This window comes from Podarcis gaigeae (genome assembly GCF_964106915.1).
Source record: "Podarcis gaigeae genome assembly, chromosome: 10".
Lineage (NCBI taxonomy): Eukaryota > Metazoa > Chordata > Lepidosauria > Squamata > Lacertidae > Podarcis > Podarcis gaigeae.
Window position 1 is genome coordinate 60,998,387 of NC_139686.1, and position 7,372 is coordinate 61,005,758.

Below are 7,372 nucleotides of genomic sequence, written 5' to 3' on the forward strand. Positions count from 1 at the left end.
ACGACTAAGATAACTAAACAACAAATATGCGTACATTTGTGCTCTGCCTCTTCTCTCAGATTGTGTGGGTATGCCATACTTATGCACAATGTATATGCACAAGAACTTTTGGTTCATGCTAAACACCCTCCCCTTGAGGGGTGTGTGTGTGAGCAAACCAAGCAGCCACTCCTCCCAAGTACAATGTGAGCCTTCCCTGAATATTTCCCCCACATCTCAGCACTGTGCAGTGGGACGTTATTTGCACGAAGCAGCCTCTAGCACAGTTTTGCTTGCTTTCACCCTGTCTGCTGTATTTGATATCAGCCAGAATTCTGCAAATGCAATTTATTAAGGGTGCAGGGAGTTGTTAGGAGACCCCCCAGTTGTGGTCAACTCTAGGGTTGCAGCGCTCATCTCACAGGGAAAGCCAAAACTGTTTAAAGAGGGATGATAGTGCTTTAAATGTATGTTGTGAATGTGGCTTCACAGTGCAATCCAATTCATACCAACTCAGAAGCTGATCCTGTTGAACTCAGTGGGACTTACTCCCAGGTAAGTATTGCAGCAAAAAAGAAAAACGTGTGTCTGCGTTTCTGGATTTTATTCAGCAGATGCCCATTCTCCAATATTCCTGCATCAAAGCCATGACCCCACAGCTCTTGCTTACAAGATATGTCTTGTTTCATTCCATCTTTTCAAGCAGGGTGCTTCTCCCCACATCCTCTGAAGCTTGCAGAAACGGTTGTCAGACCAGTGCATGGTGTGGGATTAACGCCATGCCCTGCAACTTAGCATCCTCCATTCTGCATGGTCCTGTCTGCCATTCCCGGAGACCTGATCGACTGCAAGCTGCCTTTCCGAAGCCAGAATACAGGAAGCTTCCGTGAAGGCATGCCTGAAGTGCAAGAGAACAGCTCCCTAATCTTTCGGCTAAGCAGGAATCGCCGAGGGCTAACCTTCCTATTGTTTGAAGCTGCTGCCGTTAGCTTGACTTGGCAGCCAAAGGTCAGGTGCAAACACCAACGGAATCTGGAACTCTGACTGCTCACGGAGCTGTAATGCTCATTCATGCTGATAGCATGGACCAAGCTGGCAAGGCACATGTCTCAACCCAAGTAGTCAATGCTAGCAGTGCGCAAAAGGACAGATTCACCAACTCAGCTGCTCTGCTGCCAGAGGGTTTCTCTTCTGGTCTGTTGATTTCACTGCTGCACCCTTTCCCCTGTCTCTCCACAATCTATATTGGGCAAACTTTTTAAAAAACAGACATCCACTGTAGAGTACCAAATATTTTCTTTTCAATACAGTTGGCGTACGTGTGTGTCTGCGACACTGAGTCAAGGGCTGGGCCCCTTTCAAGGGGCAACATAGCTGTCAACTTTTCCCTTTTCTTGCGAGGAATCCTATTTGGAATAAGGGAATTTCCCTTTAAAAAAGGGAAATGTGGCAGCTATGCGGGGCAAACCAATCATTTAACAAAGTCGGTGGCTACAGAAAGGCTTGATTTCTTCCCCTCATGGAGCTGGCTCTTCATATTAAAAAAAAAAGGGAAAGGTTTTTCAGTTAAGCTTAGTTGCTTATACAAAAGCACTCATCAAATTGCTTGCTTCGGGAAGCTTCAATTTTGAGCAGGCGAACTCCATTTCTGCAATCCTGCACACTTCTATCAAACTCATCTCCTCCGACCTCCGGTTCGTAATGTGCCTCAAGCGTGTAAAGCCAGGTCATTAGCAGGAAGGAGAAAGGGAAAGCTTTTCAAATGCGCTCATCTTGCGATACAAAACGTAGCTCGTTTAAAAATTCACTTTTCGGTCATTTTCTTGCAGCTTCTCGGAGGAATATATTGCATCTCTGGGGATAAAACGCTAGTCGTTCTATGAAAATAAGATTTTTATCCCTAAGTGATATCTGAGCCAAAAGATTGCACACGGTCTGAGTGGAAGCATAGGTAATTGCAGTGATTATATAGATAATCCAATCTATTAATGTTTAGGACAGTTCAGCTAGGCCCTATTATTTGATAACATGAGTGATAGGGCTGTGAATATAACAAAAGCCCTGTGGGGTCACAGGCTTGCAAGAGACATTGGAAGAGCCATACTTGACCGATGGTTAAACTAGCGCAGCATACAGCTTCCTACAGCATCTAACCCAGGGGTGACCAACTTGGTGTCTTTCAGGTGCTAGACTACAGCTCCTATTATGCCGTATCATGTCCATGCTGGCTGGGACTGATGAGAGCTGAAGTCCAACAAAATCAGTACCATGTTGGTTTCTCTAACCAGATGCCTCTGAGATAATAATAATAATAATAATAATAATAATAATAATAAATAAATAAATAAATAAATAAATAAATTTTATTTATATCCCGCCCTCCCCAGCCGAAGCCGGGCTCAGGGCGGCTAACAACACTAAAACAGTACAACATCATAAAACATTATAAAAATGAATTAAAATCAAAATTGATGGCAACCATAAACTAAAGTTTTGTAAAGATTGCCAAAGGAGGGAGTCAGGCTGCGCCCTGACCAAAGGCCAGGTGGAACAGCTCTGTCTTGCAGGCCCTGCGGAAAGATGTCAAGTCCTGCAGGGCCCTTGTCTCTTGTGACAGAGCGTTCCACCAGGTTGGAGCCGCAGCCGAAAAAGCCCTGGCTCTAGTTGAGGCCAGCCTAACCTCTCTGTGGCTTGGGACCTTCAAGGTGTTTTTATTTGAAGATCGTAAGTTCCTCTGTGGGGCATACCAGGAGAGGCGGTCCCGTAGGCACGAGGGCCCTAGGCCGTATAGGGCTTTGAAGGTTAAAACCAGCACCTTAAACCTGATCCTGTACTCCACCGGGAGCCAGTGCAGCTGGTATAGCACCGGATGAATGTGATCTCTAAGCGAAGACCCCGTAAGGAGTCTCGCTGCGGCATTTTGCACCCGCTGGAGTTTCTGGGTCAGTCTCAAGGGCAGCCCCACGTAGAGCGAGTTACAATAATCCAGTCTGGAGGTGACCGTCGCATGGATCACAGTGGCTAGGTCAGGGCGAGAGAGGTAAGGAGCCAACTGCTTAGCTTGGCGGAGATGAAAAAATGCCGCCTTTGTTATAGCTGCAATCTGCGCCTCCATGGAGAGGGAGGTATCGAAGATTACACCCAAACTCTTAACGGACGGTGCTGGCACTAATTGCACCCCTGCAAGAGATGGGAGTTGCCCCCTCAGTCCCATGTCGTCCCGTCCCAGCCAGAGGACCTCTGTCTTCGAAGGATTTAACTTCAACCGGCTCCCACGTAACCATCCAGCCACAGCCTCCAAGCATCTGATCAGTGTGTCTGGGGCCGAGTCCGGGTGGCCGTCCATCAACAGATAGAGTTGGGTGTCATCAGCATACTGATGGCAGCCCAGCCCAAAACTCCGGACAAGCTGGGCGAGGGGGCGCATAAAGATGTTAAAAAGCATCGGGGAGAGTATTGCACCCTGGGGCACACCACACACCAAGGAGTGGCGGGATGACAATTCCCCCCCAAGCGCCACCCTCTGTCCCCGACCAGAGAGAAACGAGCGCAGCCATTGAAGGACTGTGCCCTGGATCCCCACGTCGGCAAGGCGGTGGTCCAGGAGTTCGTGATCGACCATGTCAAAGGCTGCTGACAGGTCTAGAAGAATCAGCAGCCCCGACCCGCCTCGATCCAGCTGCCTGCGGAGATCATCTGTTAGGGCGACCAGAGCCGTCTCGGTCCCATGACCAGCGCGGAAGCCGGACTGGAATGGATCCAGAGCCGATGTTTCATCCAGAAACCTACCAAGCTGTTCAGCAACCGCTCTCTCAATCACCTTACCCAGGAATGGAAGATTCGAAACCGGGCGGTAATTGGATAGATCTAAGGGATCTAATGATGTTTTCTTTAAGAGCGGGCGCACCACTGCCTCCTTCAGTTCCCCTGGGAATGTCCCGGTGCCAAGGGACAGATTGATGATATCCCCCAGGGGGGCCCGCACCTCGTCTGGACACCCTCTAATCAGCCAGGATGGGCACGGGTCGAGAGGACAGGTGGTGGGCTTTCCAGCTCGGAGGAGTCTGTCCACATCGGCTGGGGATATCCAGTCAAAGTGGTCCAATACTGAACCCGAGGACAGTCGAGGGGCCTCCAGTTCCTTTATTGTATCCAAATTGGCAGGGAGGTCATGGCGGAGCAACAAGACCTTCTCCGCAAAAAAGCTCGCAAATGCCTCACAGCTGTGTGTCAAATTGTTATTTAAATTTGGCTGTCCTTCGAGGGACGTTAAAGACCGAATTATACTAAATAATTGCGCCGGGCGAGAGCTAGCGGATGCAATGGAGGCCGAGAAGTAGGACTTCTTAGCGGCCTTCACTGCCATCTCGTAGGTTTTCATAAAAACCCTATAAGATGTTCTTGAAGCTCCGTCACGGGCACCCCGCCATACTCGCTCTAGCCGTCTGAGGTCCCGCTTCATTTTCCGGAGCTCCTCGGTAAACCAGGGAGCCCGGTTTCTGCGGGGTCGCAGAGGGCGCTTAGGTGCGATCTCATTGATGGCTGCCAGGAGCTGGGTATTCCAGGCCTCAACAAGCTCAGTCAATGAGTCGCCAGGGGGAGAAAGGTCCCACAAGGCTTGACGGAATCTATCAGGGTCCATCAGCCTCTGCGGGCGAGCCCAAATTGGCTCGCCACCCAAGCAGGGTGGGGGTGGAACGTCAATCCTGGCTTTCAGAGCATAGTGATCAGACCATGGCACCTTCATCGAAGGAAACATGATCACATCTATACCGATGCCAAAGATCAAATCCAGCGTGTGGCCTGCTTGATGTGTGGGGCCCGAAACAAACTGGGAGAGCCCTAGTGTCGCCATGGAAGACACCAGGTCCAGAGCCTGTGAGGAGGGAGTGGTATCAGCATGGATGTTGAAGTCCCCCAATACCAATAGGTTAGGGAACTCCAAGGCCCAGCTGGCCACCGCCTCCAGCAGGCCTGACAGAGTGGCTGCTGGTGCGCTAGGTGGCCGGTACACCAGCCAGACAGCCAAGCTCACCTCGGAGCCCCACACTAGGCCAACACATTCAATGCCGGGGATCGATGGCGATGGTAGAGCCCTGAAAGAACAATCTTCCCGGATTAATAACGCCACCCCTCCCCCCTGGCCCACAGTCCGCGACTGGTGTTGGACGGAGAAACCCGGGGGCGCCATCTCTCGTAAGGTAACAGTATCCCCTTCGCGCACCCAGGTCTCAGTCACACATGCCAGGTCAACCCCCTGCGAGGTGAAGAAATCTCGCAGGGTGGCGGTTTTGTTGCCTATAGACCTGGCATTGCACAACACCAGTGACGGAGGTGAGTAATCCTTGCTCACCCTACCCTCGTCTCTCGGGATGGGGCGCAGATTGGAAGGGGTACGAGCCTATCCGTATCTCAATCCCCTTCGCCTATGACATCTGCCCCCACCGCCATACCTCCCTCGCCCCTCCACAGTAGGAATCTATCCTGCTCACAAGGAGGACCTACAGTCCTCTCCAGGTGTTGCTCTCCAATAGCATGGTGCCTCTGGAGACACTTTGGCCCAGTATACCTGAAGGAGCGTCTCCACCCCCATCGTACAGCCCTGACACTGAGGTCCAGCTCCAAGGGCCTTCTGGCAGTTTCCTCACTGTGAGAAGTGAGGTTACAGGGAACCAGGCAGAGGGCCTTCTTGGTAGTGGTGCCCACCTTGTGGAATGCCCTCCCATCAAATGTCAAGGAAATAAACAAATATCTGACTTTCAGAAGACATCTGAAGGTAGCCCTGTTTAGGGAAGTTTTTTGTTCACATGTGCTCTGTGGCAAATAATTCATACATGTGCACTAACAGTAAAAAGGGCTCAGCTGATCTAATTTATTTGCACCTGGACAAGAGCATAAGGTTCTTATTGTGCCAATACAGTGGTACCTCGGGTGAAGTACTTAAATTGTTCCGGAGGTCCGTTCTTAACCTGAAACTGTTCTTAACCTGAAGTACCACTTTAGCTAATGGGGCTTCCCGCTGCTGCCATGCCGCCAGAGCACGATTTCTGTTCTCATCCTGAAGCAAAGTTCTTAACCCGAGGTAAAATTTCTGGGTTAGCGGAGTCTGTAACCTGAAGCGTATGTAACCTGAGGTACCACTGTATACTGTTTGTCAGTTGGCAACCTTAACTGTGAGCAAATGGAGGCATTTCTCAGCCACGTGTAAGTTGAATCAGTATTGTTCTCGTACGTGTTTGCAAGGTCACTCAAGGATAATAATAATAACAAAAAAGCTGCTTACTATGCAGCTTGTGAAATTGGCATTTTTAAACCCACGTGGAACAAATGGAATCTCGTATTTAGCAGGTGTGATTGACAAACAGGAGACGAATGATGTTCTTAACCTGATTTGCTCCCTTCTGAAAGGGGTTCTTCAGGCAGCTAAAACGTTGTCTCCTCACATTTGATAACTGCCCATCAAGGTCTATTTCTGTTCTCTCAGGTATGAATGATGACAAAAATAGCTTCCTCATCCAGTCGCAACGTTCCAGAATCCATTTAGCACTGACACTGAATGTTTGAGGTTCCACGATGTAAATTTTAAAGGTGTGTGTGTGGAGAGAGGATAGATTCTTTCTCACCCTTCATTCGAAAGCTTCACAGATCAGTTGAGCATTAGAGGCGACGGACAACCTCGGATCCTTTCAACCTCAGACTGGCGATTACAATATGTATTTTGGAGTTAAGACAGGTTGAATGGGAACATACACAAACACTTTGCACATTCATGTGAGGGAAATCCAAAACAGCAGTTTTCATACTTTCTACCCCCCAAGGCCCACTTGAGAAGGCTGCAAGTTACTGAGGCCCACCAGTCAGAGATCAGTGTTGGAGACAAGCCTATGCTATGGGAGGTGGAGTTTGGCAAGATCAGCTGTCAATGTCTGTCATCATTTCCTACCAAGATTGATTCCATCTTTGGAAATGGTTGTGTCTCGCCAGAGTGGTGCATGCTCTGGTTATCTCCCGCTTGGACTACTGCAATGCGCTCTACGTGGGGCTACCTTTGAAGGTGACCCAGAAACTACAACTAATCCAGAATGCGGCAGCTAGACTGGTGACTGGGAGCGGCCGCTGAGACCATATAACACCGGGCTTGAAAAATCTACATTGGCTCCCAGTACGTTTCCGAGCACAATTCAAAGTGTTGGTGCTGACCTTTAAAGCCTTAAATGGCCTTGGTCCAGTATATCTGAAGGAGTGTCTCCACCCCCATCGTTCTGCCCGGACACTGAGGTCCAGTGCCGAAGGCCTTCTGGCGGTTCCCTCATTGCGAGAAGCCAAGTTACAGGGAACCAGGCAGAGGGCCTTCTCGGTAGTGGCACCCACCCTGTGGAATGCCCTCCCATCA

The 7,372-nt window shown here is 49.8% G+C and overlaps 1 long non-coding RNA gene across 1 annotated transcript; it reads right to left on the reverse strand.

Moving 5' to 3' along the window:
• Window positions 1–566: 566 nt before the first annotated feature.
• Window positions 567–6,572, reverse strand: LOC310825707. The gene is made up of 2 exons (XR_014555467.1): window positions 6,366–6,572; window positions 567–1,233 (listed from the first exon to the last, which is right to left on the reverse strand). It is a non-coding gene; the product is annotated as an uncharacterized lncRNA (long non-coding RNA).
• Between the last annotated feature and the right edge of the window lie 800 nt (window positions 6,573–7,372).